The sequence below is a fragment of the Sitophilus oryzae genome, unplaced genomic scaffold (genome assembly GCF_002938485.1).
Source record: "Sitophilus oryzae breed Bouriz unplaced genomic scaffold, Soryzae_2.0 scaffold_857_pilon_pilon, whole genome shotgun sequence".
In the NCBI taxonomy this organism is placed as follows: domain Eukaryota; kingdom Metazoa; phylum Arthropoda; class Insecta; order Coleoptera; family Curculionidae; genus Sitophilus; species Sitophilus oryzae.
The window spans coordinates 3,094,014-3,105,805 of record NW_022147480.1 but is presented as its reverse complement, the minus strand read 5'-3'; positions in this window follow the sequence as shown (position 1 = coordinate 3,105,805).

Sequence of the window (11,792 nt, the reverse complement as noted above, 5' to 3'; positions counted from 1 at the left end):
GATCCATTTAAAAAAAATGAAACTTTGATGTGCCACGACTTTATGACCGACCCTGTATACTTAAATGTATTACTCGCCAATAGACATTCAAAAACCCTTTTCTATTTAACTTTTTGCGGTACCTCGTATAGTTTACCTAATAATCGACCGTTCCCATACATATCAGTGACCCTGTATGTAAAATTGTATGGGAAATATCCTATATAATATAATATATAATACCCTATATAAATGACTGCAAGGCCAATGTGCAAGAAAGAGATAGCATAAGGATGTAACGCGTGATTTAATTTAGTCGGCGTCGACCGTTGTCCTGTACATTGATGCCAGATCTGAAAATTTTTCCTCTAATTTAGGGTTAAATATAATTGTACAGGGCGAGTCTTTAATAAATGCACATATTTTCAGGACTGGTAGTTCTCGATAAAGGAAACATATTTTCTCTTTACCGTTTTTCCGATAAGTACAAAACTACCGAGTTATTCTACGTGGAAATTCAAAAAAATATAGTTCTTTTGCTTAAATTTTGAGAACAGCAGGATTTTTTCCGTGTTTTCGCTTATCAAAATTTAATTTACTCTACTTATATGTTGCAATATTATTAAGATCTTACGTTTTTTAACTGGAAATTTAAAAAAATCCCTTGTTCTACGATCGAAGTATACCACCCCTAAAAATATGTGCACTTATTAAAGACTCACGCTGTATTATTTTGTCAATTTTTGTCTACCTTGATTTGATTTGCACTGCATGCCACTGTCAATAGGTGGTTATACACACCATTATAAATTCTGTATATTTTATAAAACATTTCTCTTTTATGTCCAAATATTATAAACGTACTGTATATGTTTCTATTTGCTTCCGAAGATTATTCTAGCTCTTTAAAAGGTCCTTTTGATACTACTGTACATACTAAGCGGATTTGTTTACTGCTGGAAATTTCATGAGTTACTTTTGTCTTAAATCAGTACGAAACTAAGATGTATATTTAGTATTTTTTAATAGAAGTGAAATTTTCAGCTTTCGTGCCTTTATTTTTTTATTTATACTCTTCATACTTTTACAATGGATTCTTACAATAGACTTGGCCTAGTCTTTTAGCCGTCGTCGGTTTATAGTAGATGTGTCAAAAACAGTCATTTTAAGTTCAAACAAATGTGTTGTATTGATAGGCATTCCTAGGTGAAAAAACTACGAGATTTTTTGTTCACAAATTTTGTTGATCCTACATGTTTTTTTTTGGTTAAATAAATCAAATTATGTTAAGTATATGTGGCTACATTTCTTTCATAAACCTGCGCCTACAAATTCCAGTTCCTGCTCACTAAAGTTAAGCGACGGTGGCTTTATACAGGGTGTCATTGAAATGGTGTAAAAAAATCGGGGGGTGATAGTACTCCTAAAAATAGTAAAAAACGTTCGTATAAGTATAGGGCGGAAAATGCATATTAAGGGAGCCAGGGGCACTGAAAGGATGAATTTAAAATACAGTTGTTTTGAAATTGTAGGCTTAAAAAACGAGATAAAATTTTGAAAAAAAATCCTCTGCCATAAATTTTGACCCTAAATCAAATGGTGATACTGAAAAAATTATTTGGAAAAGCGGAAAGGGTAGATTTTGCAAGGGTAGGGGGTTGTTTCGCGAATAACTTTTTTGAGGTTATTTTTTTTTACAACGTGGGTTCATTTTTTAAAAACTACATACTTTTTTCTACAAAAAAGGTACTCTTGTTGCACATCGCCCAGAGTGATGGTTTTCGAGAAAATTGAAGGAAAAGAGTTTGCTCTGATGGGTTGCTAACTGGTTAGAGAAATGCGACCGACAGACGCGACGCGCGACGGTGTGCTGTTCCGGCGTTGCCGATACACCTTTCCCTATCAAGTAAATTAAAATCACGATCGCAAATCGCTTATTTTTAAAAGCCCATTTTTTCAAGAGATAACTAGATAACATCATTAGATATGTTTCTGAGCATCTGAAATGGAATTATAAGGATATCGTTAGGGTGTCATTTTTTCATAACGAGAAAACGTCAGTAATCGCGATAAACTTAACTTTTTAACACATAACAAGCCATAACTCAAGAACCACTTTTGATATAGAATTTTTTTTTTATTTTCAAGATCGGATATTTTACAATATGTTTACATAAGAAAAATTCGATAAGGTTGTTTTTTCCATTTAAAAATTGTAAACAATCCATCCGTTTACTTTTAGAGCATAACAATTTTCAGCAATCGTGTAATTTTTTTTATTGATAAAGATTTTCACATACTGTCTATAAAGAAAATACAGCAGAAATATTAACAAAGATCTTGAAAAAACTACAATCTATTATTTCTAATAGATTTCGAGATATCGATTTTTGAATTCAGAGTTCTAATAGCGCGACCACTATCGAACACCCACTCAATTCCACTTATTTTTACCAAAAATGCAAGTGTTTCTAGCTTGCACTTAAAAAATCAAGCTATAGGGAAAATTACAACGACTCGTTAATAAATAAACAAATTAATTATCACGAGACGTAATTAAATCGTGAAGCTGAACGCATGACGTACACCTTTCACTAGAACTTTAAATACTGACAGAGGTATTGATTTGGTTGACCGGTCAACTGCGACAAATCTGCTATATCCCCTTCCACGTCTCTTAGCGATGTGAACAGGTTCTCGGTTTATTTCATACATTTAGCAACGTGTTTACTCTCCTCTCTTTGTTCAGTACATTATAAACGCATTGTACTCTTCTTACATACGGAAATCTCGACCCAAGACTAACCTTTGCCAGCCCTTAGTATCGATGGCATAAGCTAAGGGCTGGAAGATTTTAACGTACCCTTCAATACATTGGAGATAAATTCCTTTCGTTCATCTTTCGGGCTACGTAATGGATTCGGAGATTCAATTGAAAGACAACAGACTCACTACGCACGCGTAACACGACAAATAATCAAAACCGGTTCCGAAAAACTAACGTTTGATTTGCTAGTGGTATTGAGCATTGTTTATTTTATTCTGTTGCTTGGCTGCCGCCTAACAGTTTAAAAAGGAATGCTCCTGTTAAAAATTTATCCTAAAAATATGTAAAAATCTGACTTAAGCCTTTTTTAAAAATACTTAAATATTTTTAATGACTGGTTTTTATGCATCCGTTATACATTGATACGATGGTCCGACGGTGCTCTGATTGGTCATAGCGTTTTCGCGCCACTTTTCATCCGTTAATATTTTACTTCAGCCCGTCAACGGACCCGTTCATACGATAACAGACGTTTTGACACTTTTTTGACAAATTTAACCTTGATAAAAATATATGTAAAATAGCAAAATCGTTATGGAAACGAAAATATAAAATGACACGGACGGCATGAAAATGCAATAAATTTAAAAACTGCGTTATTTTCTAACCAATCAAAGTCTTTAAATTCTACCAATAAAATTAATATCGTATCAACGTATCGTCGGACAAAGGATGCATGAAAATCAAGCTTAAGTATTTTCTAAAAAGACCATAGATTTATAAAGTAACCAGATTGTCTCCAAACTACATTCTGTGAAGCCGAGCCTGTGAAATGGGTATACCCCATGGTACAAAGAAAACAAGGTATGATCGATAGCGGCTCCAATTTCGTTAAGTTTGCGCATACCACCTGTGACGTCATACGCCATACAAAAAAATATCCATATTGTTCAATTGCCACTAATAAAAAAAGACCTAAAATAGGGAAGATTTAGGACATAACCCCAAAAGTTATGTTTTGACATCGAGCTTGACATTTGAAAAATTATTTTCACATTTTGATACAATCAAATTTCACAGATGACACAATCTGTTTGACAATTTGAAATTGGCGCGCAGAGCTTGCCGACCAATAGTGCCTTTTATCACCTGTGACGTAGTGACCAACCTGCGCAATATCATACCTTGTATTGAAACTGGGTCGGCGTTTACATGTATAGGAGTGAATCGCTACGGCAATCTAGTAAGTCGGAGAGAGCAAAAACACTGGACGCGCGTTTCGCTAACCATGTTAGCATCATCAGCATGGTGTATTGTGGGGATTTAGTGTTTTATTTTGCTATGTAACACCAAAGGTTCCAACCCCCAACTGTAATAAAGATTTGGTACGTTAGTATATGACATAAATCAGGATTGATTGACGTATCCAATGGTTTTCGGTCCTCTCCTAAAAATAGTAAAAAAAGTTCCTATAAGTATAGGGCGGAAAATGCATATTATAGTCTAAACATGTAAATAACGACCCAATTTTAACCGTTATTTTATATTTAACATGGCAAATGATCAAAATTCTGAACAAAAAAGTGATTAATGCAATTACTTTAAATGGAGTGCCTGAACTAGCCTGAACGAATCAGATAGGTAACTCTTTTTACTTTCGTGAAATAGAAAAGGAAAATAATAAAACAAGTGACAATTCTTCCTCTTCTTGCAAAAATCAACACGAAATGTCATAATTGACAAAAGTAAAGTGTCATCAGCTTTTGACATTTCTAAATATTAGACCAATGCCGTCTCTATTAGAACAGCCACGGAGCGAGATTTATGACGTCACGCTAGTTAGATAATACGGATTAATAAATATGTTGGAGAATACAAGGAAACATAATTATTCCTCGTATTTTTGGTTTGTATTTTAAAAATGATATAGTTTACATGAAATATACATAATATACAGTTAATAAATACAATATAATATATACAATATAATACAATATAATATATATTTATTGTAATAAATACTTTGGCTAATAAACACGAACCATACAAATGCAGCAAATGTTTTACAATATACAAATAATGAATAGGTAGTACATAAGATAATGGGTAAAATGTAAAATATATTTTAAATTTTGGGGTTCGAAAATCGATCTAATTTAACAAAAAACATTCAATATCTACTAATAGTGATGTATTATTATTTGCATTCACAAAATTTATTTATATATTATAATGTTTACTGCAATTAATAAACTAATATAAACTTGTCAAAAAGATGACCACATATTTTTAAATTATTATTCTTAACACAAAAAACTATCTACATTGACTATGGAGTACGATTTCAGTCATATTGTAAAACATTTGCTGCATTTGTATGGTTCATAGTTTATCTGCCAAAGTATTTATTAATATAAATAGGTATATATATATATATATATATATATATATATATATATATATATATATATATATATATATATATATATATATATATATATATATATATATATATATATATATATATATATTGTATTTATTAACTGTATATTATGTATATTTCATGTAAACTATATAATTTTTAAAATACAAACCAACAAATCGAGGAATAATTATGTTTTCCATGTATTCTACAACATAATTATTAATCTGTAGTATCTAACTAGTGTGACGTCATAAATCTCGTTGCTAGGCTGTTCTATTAGAGACGGCATTGCGTCAGCATAGCCGCAAGTTGCTAACCTAATAAAATTAACACTAGAAAAGCCCGCGGGAACTGTCAAATTCAAAGTTATTCGTTTTACAGACTATACTTCCACACATGTAAATGCCGACCCAAAAGTAACAATTGCCAGCACGGTATATTTAATATATTCAAAATGATCAAAATTCGAACCACCCTGTATATTAATGCAATTACCTTAATGGGAAAACCTCCTGGATGGGAAATGGTGTGGGAATTAAAACTCGATACAGGTTTGATTAAAAAGTTTTAATGTTTTGAACATTGGATCTTTATATATAATAACAGACATACACTTGAAAATACATGAGACAACTATAGAAAATGAAACAGCCAAACCAACCAAAAATTTGTGCTGTCAAGCATATGTTTTACATTTTAGAGAGGTGTACTTTATATTGTTTTTTTTCCTTGTTTCTGTCTATTCAGGTCAATACGTTATACGAGGTGGTTAAGATAACTTGCACATGGTTAAGTATCGCGAGTTTAAGACATTGCAAAAATTTATACAGGGGTTTCACGCAATTGATTCGTTAAACGTGAACGACCCTGTATAAAAGTATTAGATCTAGCAATATATTAAACACGGTATTACTTTTAATTAATCTAAATCGTCGTGGTTTCGTTATACTAAACACCCCGTAGGAAAATTAAAAATAAATAAAAAATATTTGCAACGATTTCTTTCGCATTCAAAACGACGAAAAATATACATCTACCCTAAAAATTACTTTAGTTCAGTTTTGAATGTGAAAAAAATTATATTAGTCGATAAAAATGCAACAAATAGTCATCCTAAAAATTACAATAACTAATAGTACGAGAGCTAGCCACGTCGGGAAAACAAGAATTTTAAGAAAGCTGGTTCTTTGATATATCTTTTACTATGCTCTCTGGAACAGCGTGCGGGTCGTGTGACTACCGGTAGACGTTGCGTTCACTACTGCGCATTGAAAGAAGATCCTTGTGAACGCAACGTCTACCGGCAGCCAGACGGCCCACACGCTGTTCCAGAGAGCATAGCAAAAGATATATTAAAGAGCTAGCTTTCTTAAAATTCTCTCTCGAAAACGTTGCTAGCTCTGACTATAAGATCATTCAGAGCAGTTTATTTAGTTGAGTTGTGTGATGTTACGATGAGAGAAATCTCAGAATTTCTCAAGATCGATCCGAGTTTTTCATTTAATTAGAACTGTCAACAGCGTGTTCTTTATCACAAGATATTTTGTAGTTTCTTTAGATTTTAGAGCAAGATCCCAAGGCCGCAAGACCATACTTATTTTCTTACAAATAAAATGAATGGGATATATTCAGTATTATTAGTATGTGCATTGAGTGTATGCATACCTGCTAGCATGGACCGATAGCTTCGGCCACTTCACAGGTACAGGGTGCACGTATACCGGGTGCGCCTCCAAAGTGGCTCACCCCTATAACTTTTTTTCAGATAAAAAAAACAAAATTAGGTATGTTAGTAGACAACATAAATTAGGATTGATTGACGTATACAGAATGTTCATCAATATTCACCGTCACGGCATATATTGTCGAACTCAATCACTTGATAACCAGATGAAAGAGATCGTAAATTACTGCATACTCTTTTTAGTAATTGTCAATGTCATTTGATTTTTAAGGTTATAATTTTATTGACGGACATCGATCAATATCAAAATTAAAAAATATAAACATAAATATGAACTGATCTCAGACACACCCTAAAACTCGTATTTGACAAATAATGATGACGTAACGGTGAACTATGGCTGAACATCCTGTACAACAGTTTTTGGTCACTTCCTGTTTCCCCGGAAATGACTCAACTTTTGATTTTTAAATGGCACCCTCGATAATTTATTATTTTATTCGATAGATAAATGACCCTCTGAATAGAATGACATATCATATGTCAACTTTTGACATTTCATATACTAACATACGAAATCGTGTTTTTTATATGAAAAAAATAAGTTATAGGGGTGAAACACTTTTGAGACGCACCCGGTATATGCACATACAATATTACATTATTCCATACATTTTATTTGTGACAAAATAAGTAAGGTATGGCGGCCCTGGGATCTTGGACTATATTAAATGAGGAGTTTTATTATTTCACAGTAAAGCGCTATATATCAATTGATTCTAAATGAAGATCAATAACATATGTTACATTTGCTTCAGGCGTTTTCGATTAACCAATCAAACGATACAGAAATATACAGGGTAATTCACGGCGATGGTAGGTTAGAAAATATCTAATAGCTGTTTATATTTTTAAGGAACACCCGGTATATTAAATTTAAAAAAAAAATACAATTTCTCTTAAACCTTCAATAATTATACTTGACTATATTTATCTAAAAGGTAAAGTATTTTAAGTTAACGGCTCCTTTTTGCTGTTAAGGCTAAGAGCTCGAACTCACTGACGACCAGAGGTCGCAACGACCTGGCCGTGGCGTCGGCTGGCCGGATGTATTGCGTACATAGCTGCGGCCAGATAAACGACCAGTTTCAACAGAGTTGTCAGATCTAACGATTTTTACGTTTTACCAATTAGAAAATATTGTTTTCAGAAATGTTAAATTATCCGAGTTAACTAAAAAGCGAAATTCCTATTCATGAGCTTATTAAATGTTCTAATATTAAATAAAGTAATGTTTCTTCAAAGCCATACCGGGCGAAAATCTGAAGAGAACTACGATATGCGGAGACAAAACTGAATAGAATATTTTTGCACATAATAATAAATAAACACATTATATCAATAAAGGACAAAAATAGTATTGTTTCTAAGAATTAGAGGTGGGAATTCTAGTTCCTTAGTTCTAGTTCCTCCAGAGGAATAGTTCCTTGAACTAGGTCCTTAGTTCACAATAGTTACCGACTAACATTAGGGACCTAAAGTGAAATATTCCCATAAAATATTTAAAAAACAAAGTAAAAATCAAAAACAGTATCCACGACAATTTTCTGTGGTAATTACGCCGCGCCGGCTGTGGCAATAGACAAGGCCGGATCCATCGTCGTCGCCTTGTATTATATCTCGGATCTGCCAACTGAATAGATTCCCGTGAACTAGTCTTTTAATAGTTCCTCTATGTCCGGATCCGATAACATACGGCTGGCACTCCCCACTCCTGCCAAGCATCGATCGCGCTGGCCCGATCCGTTTGTACGTAAAATAGTCTTTTATTTAGTTTAGTTCCTCTAGATCCGGATCCGATAAAGTACTAAAGTACGGCTGGCACTCCCCACTCCTGCCTACCATCGGGCTACGCGCGCTAGCCGATCCGTCGCCGTCGCATATTATTCTATATCGGTCACAGTCTCGATCCCGGAACAGGTCCTGAGGAACTAGTTCTTTGAGAAACCAGGAACTAGTTTCTTTCATTCCGGGGTCGGAATAGTTCATTGGAACTAGTTCGTTCACGAACTACACACCTCTACTAAGAATTCAAAACAAATGATTTATTTATGACTTATTTATATATACATAAAAAAACATAAATATTTAATTTTTTAACTCTATTTCTTGGTATTTGTGTTAGTACAGGGTATTGAATTAGTCCTAGTAAAAATATAGTCTAATGAGCCCTGTTTGAAAAACATTAAATTAAATATAGTATTTAAAATACAGTTGTCCCCCTTGTACATGACTACAATGCAGCTAAAAAAACTAATTTAATCAAAAAATAACAAGTGGTTGTAGAAAAACTTTAAATATGTTTTTTTTTTATTTTTCAACATCGAAACTCGAAGGTATAATAACAGGTATCATACCAACCATAAATAGAGTATGTCATATAAAAATGTTTTGAATTTTTACTAGAATCGACCCTGGATAAAAAGGGACTAGATTTAAGTTTCCCTTTAAATCAGTATATATATTATTTCTTTGGATTTTCTGCACGTGTGCAAAAACTACACCAAAACACTATTTTTTCATGAAAATCGAATTCACCTAAAAAATTATTAATTTGGAAGAAAACCGGCAACAAGCGGCAGAAAAAACAGTGCAGTCTACTGGTTGCAACGACCAGCCAACGGCCAGGACGTTAGTGTGCATTGTATCATTTGATTTAGTGGTTTTAGAGGTAGCAGCGGCCTGGCCGGTGCGACCTGGCCGTCAGTGTGTTCGAGCTCTAATCTGGACGGGGCCTACTTTGTTTACGCCGGAATCGAACCGCGGTCCTCTGCCATATCATTGTCAATGGCCTACCGACTTGGCGAGTGTCTATATCGACTCTTACGAGATATCCGACCTCATCTGGCCTCGAACCGGTGAACGAGCAGTGTGTGTCAATAGATTTTATACTTTTGCCATTGAACAACAGTCTCTTAACCTCGGTAATCTACCGGGAACCGATCAAATATATTGACTTTATCTACCGTCGGAATCACCCTGTATACAGGGTTGTTCGCCACATACGACACGGAGTATTGTAGTTAAACGATTAGATTTTTACAAATGTTAAGTTTTGGGTTCGTTGAAGGACTATTAGAGCTACAATTTAGAAATAATTTTACAAGATACAGAGTGTCCCAAATAAGTAAAAAATGCTAGTTGTATTTTTTTAAATGGAACACCCTGTATATTATTCTATTTTTAGATTCTACGATTGAAATAAAGATAAATTTTATTCAGGTTTATCACACTTAAACCTTACCGTTTTTGAAATATTTTCAGTTTTGTGAAATTGCAGTAAAAATTTTAAGGCTTCATTTCTCCAAGGGTATCAAAGTTTCTAATACTAAATATTTACTGAAGTTTATTTATTGATCAGTTATTATGTTGCAATAATAAAAATTATACTACCTTATACAGAGTGTCTAAAATTTTATTTTAAATAATTGCCAGATTTAAAACGGCAATAACTTGTTTAATTTAAATGGAACGCCCTGTATATTTTAGGAGAATCAGATGCATAATTCAATTGTCTATCAAATTGTATTATACCACTTTTTACCTATCCCTTCAAGTTTTCGTAGAAAATGCATTTTCTTATAATTTAGACCTCATTTATCAATATACCCATGGAATAGTGACATTTTAGATTGTTTTTAAAGCAACAAATGTACAAAGTGTACAGGCTAGTAATATTATCGTTTTTAACAAAATGATAATATTACTAGCCCATTTGTATGCAAAAAGAAAACTATTTAAATCTTCATAAAAGAGTATACCATTAATTAAATATACCACCATTATTTCCACCCAAATACTAATTAATTACATACTTAATTATGTTCGTGAATAAATTATTCTAAATAAATGTGGATTTGAATCAGAAATCAATATAATAATAAGTTATAAAAATTAATGTCTCTGTTGTTACAAATAAGCATTTGTCAAAAAATGAAATATCATTTTTAAGGTGTTACTTTTTACCACACTGTATAATACACATAAAAAATTCAGTTTTTTAGGTTTTGGAGCAATTATTATTAATCAACGCAAACAGTAAATTAATGTAGTTTGAATACTGGAATCATATTAATTAGTCCTCCTTAACAAATATTTAAACAGTTTTTTTTTATTTTTTAATAAAATAAACAAACTACATCGACAATATTAGTATCTGTACTGTTTAAAAATTTGGTACATCTTTAAAAATAATCTAAAATGTCAATATTCCATGGGTATATTGATAAATGAATTTAAAATTACAAGAAAATGCATTTTCTACGGAAACTTGAAGCTATAGGTAAAAAATGGTATAATACAATTTGATAGACAATTAAATTGTGCATCTGATTCTCATAAAATATACAGGATGTTCCATTTAAATTAAACAAGTTATTGCCGTTTAAAGCTAGTAATTATTTAAAATAAAATGTTAGACACTCTGTATAAGGTAGTATAATTTTTATTATTGCAACACAATAACTGACCAATAAATAAACTTCAGTAAATATTTAGTATTAAAAACTTTGATACCCTTGGAGAAATGAAGCCTTAAAATTTTGACTGCAATTTCACAAAATTGAAAATATTTCAAAAACGGTAAGGTTTAAGTGTAATAAACCTGTATCAAATTTACCTTTATTTTAATCGTAGAAACTAAAAATGTAATAATATACAGGGTGTTCCATTTAAAAAAATACAACTTTGATGTTTTTTATTTATTTGGGACACTCTGTATCTTGTAAAAATATTTTTAAATTGTAGCTCTAATAGTCCTTCAACGAACCCAAAACTTACAATTTGTAAAAATCTAATCGTTTAGCTACAATACTCCGTGTCGTATGTGGTGAACAACCCTCTATAATAGTTACGAAATAATGCTGTCCCAAAACATA